We start from the raw sequence: 11,660 nt of genomic DNA on the forward strand, positions 1-11,660 counted from the left end.
TCTGGCTGACGTCTTTCACTCCGTGATTCTGGTCACGAGTTTCTGCGTTGCGGTTGTCTCCTTCAACGTCAAGGTCGATAGGCCTGCCACTCCCAGCAGGAGTGTCGTCCCCAATCTGTTCCTTTTGTCCGTTACTGGCCATCTATTCTCCTTTCTTTCCCACAGACGGCGCCAAATTGTGTGAGTGATTTTTTGACCACACTGCCAACTCAGTATTCAGCTGGAGAGTACTGGCAGAATAGATGACACCTGGCTGACCTGAAACAGAAAGAAGAGACTCCGGCAGTGGTTCGTCCACCCGGGGGTACTCCGACGATCAAGTCAATAACCAAATATCTCTCAAAAATAATCAATGGTGCTAAACTCACTGTTCTGAATATAAATTGCATACCTTAGACCTATCGGGGGTGCCTCTCTTTTATAGCTAACTCAATCCTTGTCCCAACAGAAGCCTTGCTTCAGTGGACTCTAGCTCAGTGCTTATCCTAGACTCTACAGTAGATAAAGGCAAACTCCCTAAGAGTTTTATCCTTATCTTTACTGAGAGTCTTCCTCATTCTAGGACTCTTGTGCCTTATCCGCTTATCTCGGATTCCGATATCTTCGGGGATAACCTCGGCCTTGCCGAGATCACCTCGGCGTTATGATCAGGACACGTGGCACCTCGGCTAACACATCGGCGTCACCTTGGCCACGTATTGGTATTCAGAAAATATGTCCCCGCAGTTTGCTACAACTTTGAATGTATATAACCAAGTGCAGGTTGTCACGAAGTAATAAAGTTTCGGTGAGTCTGAGATCGAATCCATAAGGATCGGTATATTTGAACAAAAAACCAAGTGATGGAAAATAAAATAAAATAAAATTGATTGAAAAAAGTTTGAATGGTTTGAGAGAATTAATTGATCAAAAATAATTTGAAGTACCAAAAATATGAAAGTACTAAGCCATTAAGAATTCATCACCAATATTTTATTTGTAAAATATTTTTGATTCAATTAGTTTAATTTAACTGAAAATCACACAAAATGTGTTTCCAATCGCAAAATAAAACAGTTATTTTATAAAAATAATATCTTAAAAGATTGATTGATTACATCATATAAAGTCTGAGCTTCTACCATGCTCGGAGTTTACGACGAAAGAAACAATTTTACAAAACAAAAACTTTATCCAGAAATATTTGAATCAATCAATCAATATAATCTAACAATAAAAATTATGATTGAATCATAAAACATTTAAAAACAATCCGCTGGGGTTTCACCCCTAATCGTTAACAGAGAAAACTAGAACTCCAAAGGCAATTTTGTATTAAAAAATGATTGAATAAAAAATAAGATAAACTATCAATAGGTCTTAATTGTTGGACTTAATTCCCATTAAGTCCTATTAAAATAAGTCCTAATAAAATCTTTGGTAAAACATATTTTTTGTGACGATTTTTTGCATATGTCGCTAAAAATTGATAATTAGCGACTTTTTTTTGTCACGATTTTTATAAATTGTCAGTAAAACTTACAATTAGTGACCTTTTTCTGTGACAAAAATTTCAAAATGTCTCTAAAAATTGAAAATTAATGACTTTTTTTGTGACGATTTTTTAAATTGTCGCTAAAACTTATAATTGTTAACATTTTTTTGTCATAAAATTTTTAAACTGTCGCTAAAAATTAACAATTAGTAATTTTTTTTTAATAGTATTTGATAAAAAAATATCATTAATTATCATAGGACCTATTGAATAATAAATCGACTTATTAAGACCGATACGTAAGTCTCCCTAAAAAATATCCTTATCATGCGTTTAGCATGCATTTATAATAAAATAAACCATAAGAAAATCTAACCTAATGTAAATAGGAAAGTATTTTACTTTACACAAATAACAAAATCACATAAATTCCTCTGAGTTGGCGGAACGTGGATAACACTCACTCATCTCGCTTTGCGTCCAAGGAAATAGTTAACTCATGTTAAGAGTCCAACATTTGATGTACTTGTGTGAATCATACCTCGTTGAGGCAAGTAGGCCCATGCACCAAAGGTAATGGAAAATCATTTTTCTTCTTTTGTTTATTTCTTTCCGGGCCCAATTTTCCTCTTAATTGCAGGATTTCTATGGAAACAGAATTAATTTAGGACAAATTATAAGCTTTACATTTTGTTACTTGTATCATTTTGGTCCCTCCATTTTTAATTGGCTCAATTTTCATTATTGATTTAAATTTTATATCAATTTAGTCCAATTGATAATATCATTAGTGTTTTTGAAGGAAAATAATCTATGAATTGGTTGATATTAACTCACTGAGTTTAACAATTTTATAATTTTATTCTAAAAAATATAACGCATGTCACTTGTATGCATATTTTTTCTTTAAAAAAAATGTTAAGAATTGTAATTAATTAGATCAAATTGAAATAAAATCATAAATTAAGGGTTAAAATCAAGCCAATTGAAAATATGATAACCAAAATGTTACAAGGATCAAAGTACATGGACTACAATCATAATTTGTCCATTAATTTATTAAATCACAATAAAATATAAATTATAAGAATTACTATAATAAAGTGTAATAATACTCTAAAATAATAGAATAATTATACACTTTTAAGCATTCATCATGTTTCAAATTACATAAATATTTTCCTTGCATGTTGGAGTAAAACATAGTAAAATTGATCCTTCAAAACTCTATAATAATAAGGATTTTATATACTAAATTTACCTTTCTATTTGATACGATTAATGAATCGGGATGTCCCATAACCATGGAACACTTTTTTTTTTTTAATAGAAAAACACGATACGCAATACATTACACATCTAATAATAAGTCGTCTAATAAAATATATCGGAGTACAAATAAACTACATGCAAAAAGCGCATTCAAATCTGTCAAGTAAGCAGCGTGTTTAACAGCATTGAATCTTGATTATGAATCAGATCTGAGTCTAGATTTCAAAGCTTCTTCAGTGGTAAGTTGATGATAGAAACAAGATTAGCGAGTAGTGACTAGTATGGTGATGAATAAGAAAGAAAAAAGAAAAAACTAAGGAAAAAGAAACGATGAGAAGAGAAAGGTTAGCAACACCACTCTCTTCTCCTAAACAGAAAAGAAAGAAAGGAAACGGTTAGAGTTTCTTATAGAGTGAGGGGCTAAGGTTTCTTACCATGGAGCACTTGTTGGGTTCCATCATTTCTACAAACTATCATATTCTAAACTCAGTTCTTTTTTTTATTTAAGAATGGACTGGCAAATTATATTAGCCTTGAAAATGTATCTCGAAAATATTCTAATGGGGAAACCATTTTATTTTCTACTCTTATTGCACACTTCAATTGAAGAATCAAATTGAAAATTATTATTGGACACATATAGAGAAAGAGTCATCGAAGGCCTCATGTAAGCTAACCCACAGAATCTCTGGCCTTATCAAACTCTCCCCATTGATCACTTTTGATAGTCCCATGCCATAGAAGTGAATTCTTCCGAGTAAATTTTTTTTTTTTTTTTTTGGATAACTCGGTATCCGGTCTAAGGATCAATTAAAGAAAAATGCTCCATTTTCCCATTTTATCACACCCCCAATTGCACCTTTAATGGATCGAAAATCAACTTTCTTCAAATTCTTCTCTCTCCTTTTAAAATTGTTTACCACCTTCTTAGAGGTGTAATTGGGAGTGATAAAATAGGAAGATGTAGTAAAACTCATTAACTAATTTGGAGACTAATTCTACCATCCACTAGTGAGGGACCCAATTAAAGTTAGGCAAAGCCCCTTATGTATTGGTTCCAAAAATTGTTTGCCCTTAGAAAGTTTCGAACTTAAGACCATGAAGAGAGCACATGGCTAGACCCCAAACTTTGAAGATACACACAAAGTTTTGCTTTGTGTTTCATTGTGAGACTTTTGTTGTGCTTTCCTATTTCTTTTCACATAGAAGTAGAGCCCTTTGATAATGTTTCTGTTAATATTTCTGATAGTTGCTTCTTTGAATTGACTGTAGATGAAGCTGAAGTTTAATTTGGCATAGAGCTCTAGGTTAAAACATTCCTATTTCTTTAATTGCTTATATTCACCTACTTCACATGAATGATGTTCCTTTTATCATTCCAGAATTCCTCTTTAGTCCTTTGATGCTGTTACAACATTTTCATTTTTCTGGAAAAGGACAGCATTTAGTGAAAAACTAAATGAGAGACAATCCAAAAACTAGATCTTTCAACGTCTCTGTTTTAGTTTGAATGTGTTGCATTGAGTAATCATATGCAGTTCAAGAAAATTTTGTTTTAATTTCTTATATTCACCTAGTTCACATGAATCATATTCCAAGTTATATGTTGCGTACTTCTTTTCTTTTATAATTTATTCTGAGTGTGCTCTTATAATTTCTCCTCCTTTATCTCCCAACCGACCTTAGAAAAACAAAATCATCCACCAAATGGGGTGTTGTCACTTGCACACCTCAACTCCACAAATACTAGGCAGAATTCCCTCAAACAAACAACAGCAATGAGATTACAGCAAAATAAACAAACCACTTATTTCTACCACCACAGTCACTGAAATGGAGTGGTATCAGTCATAAACTTGAATCTCAAATGAATGTTACAACTGAAATTACAGCAAAATCAAGTGCATGAAAAAAGAAAACAATCCATATTTATATTCTTTAATAATTTTTTCCCAGTTTTAATTAATAACAAATGTGACGTTTAAAAATTGCCGTTAATTATTAGAAAAAAGTAAAGTTTAATAAAACACCGTTAATTAAACGCGGTTACTCTAGTGTTTCACTCTACCAATGTCTTAGGTCATGTTTGATTTGTCAGTAAAAGATGAAATCTGACTATTTTATTTTGGATAAAGTTATCATCGTTCTGGTTCACATGGATAACTTATCCCAGAGTTCTTTTATCTCACATATGTTGTATTAATTTGTTCCAGGTGAAAAAGTGCGTTGCATAATGATTAAAATACCTTCATTAGAATGTCTAATATCCATCTCATCCTATCCTCAAATCAAACATGATCCTCTTTTCAAGGGTTCACAATAGTTCACGTCATCAAAACACAATCTAATTAAAGATGATTGAGCCGTGCTGATCAATTAATTAACTTGTACCTATGGTTAGTGTTGTAATATGTTGGCGTCCAAAGCTCTAAAATATAGTTAATATGCGAAAATGGCATATTTCTAGTACACACTCGTGCAGTCCGGGCACATAAACGGATTATGGATTTCACTTCGATAATCTAATATATTCATTTTGAAAGTTTGTGTATATGCATTAAACAAAATAAAATTGGATTATATTTATCTTTAAAACAAAAAGGGAAAATTTTGCAAATAGTCCCTGTAGTTTATACGATATGTCAATTTGGTCCATATACCTTCATTTTGCTCGATTTTGTCCATTAATTTAACGGATTGTGTCATTTTAGTCCAATAAATAACGGTTGTTAAGTTAATTTAACCGAAAGTCAAACAATGTGTTATTTTGGTCTCTGTATTTTCTATAATATGTCAATTTAGTCCTTATCAAAATTGAGAAAATTGAAACTACAGGGACCAAATTGACACATCGTGTAAAGTACAGGAACCAAATTGACATATTGTTTGACCTTCTTTTAAAATAACTTAACAACCATTATTTATTGGATTAAAATGACACAATCCGTTAAATTAAGGGGCAAAATCGAGCAAATTAAAACTACATGGACCAAATTGACACATCGTGTAAACTATATGGACTATTTACATAATTTGCCCACCAAAAAAAGAAAAAAAAGAAAAAAAAAAAGTGAATGATTTATTTTCAAAATCATAATTACTACATATTTTATCAAGACTAATATGATAAATTTGTATTTTTATAATTATTAATTATTTTTATTAATTATTTAATTAATTTTTTTTTCAAATAATATATACACGTGAATAATGAATCAAATCATCATAACCAACACATGGTGGCCTTTAGACGGAGGGCATCTCAAGCCTATTTGAAGTCTGAAGCAAAATTTTTAATTAGAGTTCTTTATAAATTTTTATATTGTAATTTCATTTTGTATACTATAATATTATTAAAATTCATAACATTTTGAACCTTCACAATTAAAATATTTTGATAAAAAAGTCTCGTTTTTTTTTTTTTTTTTTTTTTGTCTTGATTGAGAGCATCTCTAACGTTTCATCAAATTCTAATATAAATTTGAATAAATGTTTGATCTGATATGATGCACTCCAATTGTTTCATCAAATCTTTTCCAATTTGGTCGTCTACTGGATTGTCCGGCCGGTTGTCCACCCGGTCATTCACCAATGGTCACTTGCGAAATTTGGTGAAAGGTTGTTGTGTTTGGTAACGTTTACGTTTTCAGTTTATATTTACAAAAATTTTATAAACTGATTTTTGTTTATTTTTAGAAAAACATAAATTACAAACGCGTTTAGTAATTAACAAAATGTTTAAAAAAATTTTAAAAATATAAAAAAGAGTGAGAAATAGCAAGTGGTAGCAAGTGGCGGCAGAAGACGGTGGTGGAAAGTGGTGATAGTGAGTGGTGGTGGGTAGTGGCGGGTTGGTGGTGGTGGTGGTCGGTGGACGGGTAACGGTGGCAGGTGGTGGGTGATAGCGAGTGGGTGGTGGTGGTGGTGGTGGCGGCGGGTGGTGGGTGGCGGATGGCAGGTGGGTGGCGGATGGCGGGTGGTAGCGGGTAGGTGGCGGGTGGTGGTGGTGGTGTGTGGGTGGGTGACGGTGGCGAGTGGCCGGTGGTGGGTGACGGTGGAGGGTGGTAGCGAGTGAGTGGTGGTGGTGGTGGTGGTGGTGGTGGGTGGGTGGGTGACGGTGGCGGGTGGTGTGTGGTGGTGGCGGGTAGATGGCGGGTGGTAATGGGTGGTGGGTGGTGGTGGTAGGTGGGTGGGTGGGTGACAGTGGCGGGTGTTGGGTGGTAGCGAGTGGGTGGTGGTGGTGCTGGTGGTGGAGGCGGCGGCGGGTGGCGGGTGGTGGTGGTGGTAGGTGGGTGGCGGATGGTTGGTGGTGATGGGTGAGTGGGTGATGGTGACGGGTGGAAGGTGATAGCGAGTGAATGGTGGTGATGGTGATGGGTGGTGGGTGGGTGATAGTGGTGGTGGTGGTGGGCGGTGGGTGGTGGTGGTGGTGGTGGTGGTGGTGGTGGTGGTGGCGGGGGGGTGACAGGTGGCTAGTGGTGGCAAGTGGTGGATGGTGGTAGCAGGTAGGTGGTGAGTGGTGGTGGCAAGTAAGTGGCGGGTGGTGGTGGCGAGCGGTGGATGGTAGTGGCATGTGGATGACAGGTGGGTGGTGGGTAGTGGTGGTGGTGGCGGCGGCGGCGAGGCGTGGGTGGTGGTAGCGAGTGGGTGGCAGGTGGCAGGTGGCTGGTGGCTGGTGGTGGCGGGTGGTAGTGGCAGGTGGGTGGTGAGTGGTGGTCGGGGGTGGGTGGTTGGTGGTAGTGGCAGAAGACGGTGGTGGAAAATAGTGACGGGTAGTGGCTAGTGTTGGGTAGTAAAAAAAAAAAAAAAAACTCAAAACTCAAAACGAAAACAAATTTTTTGTGTTTTCATTTTTTGGCCAAATTTATAAACTGAGACCACTGATTTATAGATCAAAAATTTTACCAAACAAGTTTTTATTTGAGTTTTTAAAATTTTTGTAAATATAAACAGAAAACTGAAAACGTAAGTGTTACCAAACGATACCTAAATGTTCCATTGATTTGATGAAAGTTATGGTTTTGCTTTCATTTGATATGAGTTTGATGACACTGTTAGAGCCTAAAAAGTACGCATTTTTCATCAAATTCAAATTTGATAAAACAATAATGATTCATCCCACTAAAAATATCACCACTAATAGCACTAATGCATTAAAAAAGTAAAAAAAAAAAAAAAAAAAAACACAACTCCAAGACCAAAACATCACATCATTAATGACGGGATCCACTGCCACCTAATTAGTGGGAGCACTAATTAGCGCTCCCAAGCATTTTTCCTTGATAAAATATATGAGTAAGGATTGGTGATGATCTAATAAAATAAAAATCTAACGACGAGATCTTTTTGTATCCAATGAGAGAGATTGCTCTACTTTGTTTCTTATTTGACTAAAGTCTAAGATATATATTTGATGACGTTAAATTTTTTGAAGAAACTACACCACAGTGAATGTAAGAAAAAATAAAATTACAAAATAAACATAAATATTAATTATTAAAATTATAATTAATGATAAATTTTTTAAAATTATTAATTAACTTTTCCTGCCACCATTGTGCACCAATTGTCCCAAATTTTTATTTATTTATTTACCTATAGATTTTTTAATACTTCAATTTGGAAAAACTATTTACCTTGAGCTAACTTCACCTTGTCTATGGGCGTTGTTTTGTCATCCACTGCATAGGGCATTATCCATATGTCCTCTTTTGATTTTTGGTTGATCACCATGTTGAATTAGTCCCACTAGTGATGGACGGCTTTCTAGAAATAAAAATAAAAATCAAATTGGAGCACTATAAACTATAACCTAACCCATCAATACTAGTCAAGCCAACATTTTCTTCACACCATAATGTTGTCAACTTCTTTCAACTATATCCAAAATTTCTTACGAGACATAGCTAAACACAACACTCCAAAAATCTCTATAAAACAATGCCCACTTGCCTTATTGCATGAATGCTTTGATCTCTCTCTCTCTCTCTCTATGTATGTACTCAAAAACCCATAGTATTGTGAGTACTACATTGACTAGCCACACAAAAAAAAAAAAAAAAAAAAAAAACAATGGCAGACTTCAAAGGTTACTACAACTACTACTACTATCTGTGTGTTTTTGTTATCTTGACTACTACTACTTCTTGTTCCATGGCCACAACCTCACCATCTGACGTAATCAAAGGGGCTTACTGGCCTTCAGGGGCCTCGGATTTGCCTCCGTCATCCATCGACACTACGTTGTTCACTCACATCTATTATGCTTTTCTTTCACCTAACAATGTCACTTTCAAGTTTGATATCTCAAATTCAACAGCCTCGATGCTCTTGGACTTTACCTTTACGCTCCATGTGAAGAAACCGCCAGTGCAGACGCTTTTTTCCATCGGTGGAGCCGGCGAAGACCTGAGTATCTTTTCCAACATGGTATCTAGTGGTCACTCAAGGAGGAGTTTCATTGAGTCATCCATAGAAGTAGCAAGAAAGTTTGGTTTTAATGGTATTGATCTTGATTGGGAATCTCCTCAAAACCCAAAAGAAATGGAAAATTTGGGCCTCTTACTCCATGAATGGCGGGCTATGGTCCATAAAGAGTCCAAAGCAACGGGCCAGGCCCCTCTCTTGCTCACCGCGGCCATGTACTTCTCCGTGGACTTTTTCCTCTACGATGTCCAACGCTCGTACCCAGTGGATTCGATTGGTAAGAACTTGGACTGGATCAATGCGATGTGTTACGATTACCACGGAGGATGGGAGACTTCGACAACGGGGGCCCAAGCTGCATTGTTCGACCCAAAAAGTAATGTGAGCACGAGTTATGGGCTTCAATCATGGATCACGGCTGGGCTCCCTCCTAGCAAGTTGATCATGGGCCTACCATTGTATGGGAGAACGTGGCAGCTCAAGGACCCTAGATCACACGATGTTGGAGCTCCAGCTGTCAGCGTGGGCCCTGGATCGGACGGTGTCTTGACATACTCTATGGTGGAGGCATTCAATAAGGTGAATAATGCCACGGTGGTGTATGATATGGAGACCGTGTCCACGTATTCTATAGCAAGGACTTCATGGATTGGGTACGATGATACCAAATCAACAATAGTAAAGATAAAATTTGCTCAAGCCCTTGGGCTTCGCGGGTACTTCTTTTGGGCCGTCAATGGTGACTATAATTGGAAAATCTCAACACAAGGTTAGAGTAATTGACTAATTTCAATATTATAACTAATGCATATAGTATGTTAAGAAAAAAATAATAGAAGAGTGATTTTTAAATTGAAATTGATTGATATATTGGACTTGAATTGTGTGGTTACGGTTATGAGAATTTTTTTCATGGATCATAAAAGTCAAGGACTTTACAAAATAAATGATTTGAATCATTGAAATTAACCTATGATGGGTCTATAAGTCCGAATAACACCATCAAATTTGCATTTGGAGAAGCCTAGCCTATTAGCTAATCAATTAGTTCGTTTGTTCCGATTAATTAGGAGAATGAAGCTCGGAAGTTGGGCCACTAGTTAAATATTTCATTTTTGACTCCCTCTTTTGAAAAATTATAAATCAGCTACTAGTTGTGTATTAAATTATTCAAGTTTAGCTTAAGAACTTAATGAGTTTTAAAATATTTTCAAATTTGACTTGTTTATATAATAAGTTGATCTCAAATGAGTTTTTAATAAGTCTAACATAGATCGATCTCGAGTTACTTGATTTTATTTTATTTTTGAATTTTTGTTGGATATAAGCTTATCGAACTAAGAAGTAGATGCTCAAATTTAGTTTGATAACTTAACGAGTTCTATAATGTATTCAAACTAAATTTGTTTACATATCAAACCGATCTTGAATGAGCCAAATACAAGTCATACTTGAGTAGCTCTTATTTAACAGCTCTACTTTTAAGGCTAACCCCATAGTTTCAGGGTATGGGGTGTTGTGTCTCAATTTGAGGCTTATTATGTGTTTATTTTTATAATCTGAACCGTGTATTTTGTAAGGTTCATCAAGTGCTTCGTGCATACCAAAAATTATATTGATCGGATATCGATAGCTACATGATCAAACTACATATTTTTTAGACTATTTCTCAAAAGAAAACTTATTATTATTATTATTATTTTATAATAAATGTAATCAGATCATATGTCTGATTAATATGATTTTTGACATGCGATATCCGATTAATATGATTTTTGGCATGTTTGAAGTACTCGACGAGTTCTACAAAATGAACAGTTCGGATCATAAAAATAAGCCCATAATGAGCCTCAAATTGAGGTACAACAGTCATTGTTGTGCCATTGGCACAACAACAGCCCCTCATCCATAGCTTTAGCGTATTAATTAACTAGTGGATAAGGCACTCCCTTATCAGGTATGATGTCTAAGTTTGAGTTGTATTACTATCAATTTAGTTTGCTTATCCTTATTCCCCTCTTATTAATTATATATATATATATATATAATTTGATGTATATAAGATGGAGGAGTACATGTTCGTAGCGTTGCAAACAAATAGAGTTATTCATGAAAAGTTCGAGCTCAACTTATTCAAAACTAATTTGAGTTCCATTCGGGTCCGTTTGGGAAGATAGTTTGTGGCTAAAATAGCCACAAAAGACAAAATAGGCTATTTTTAGCCACAACAAACAAAACATCACATCCAACCCATAATCATTACACTCTTCTCTCACAAAAAAAGTCAAAAAAGCCAAAAAGTCATTCACAAACCAAGCTTTTTAGCTCAGGCTAAAATAGCCAAAAAAGTCAAAAAGCCAACCCACTTCTCAAACCAACCCTAAATAAACGAGTTTTAACTAGATTTTTAGGGCCATTTAGAGTAGACTTAGTCTCAGCTCGATAAGACTCTTGAATACAAATATAATAAATAAATAAATATTTATTT

General features: G+C 35.2%; 1 pseudogene across 1 annotated transcript; it reads left to right on the forward strand.

The window, feature by feature from the left end:
• Positions 1–8,716: 8,716 nt before the first annotated feature.
• Positions 8,717–9,946, forward strand: LOC114287800 (class V chitinase CHIT5b pseudogene; annotated as a pseudogene). The gene has a single exon (XR_014365895.1). The product of XR_014365895.1 is annotated as a class V chitinase CHIT5b pseudogene (transcript).
• Positions 9,947–11,660: the final 1,714 nt, after the last annotated feature.

Source organism: Camellia sinensis, chromosome 4 (genome assembly GCF_055761805.1).
Source record: "Camellia sinensis isolate YWXY chromosome 4, ASM5576180v1, whole genome shotgun sequence".
Taxonomy (NCBI): Eukaryota; Viridiplantae; Streptophyta; class Magnoliopsida; order Ericales; family Theaceae; genus Camellia; species Camellia sinensis.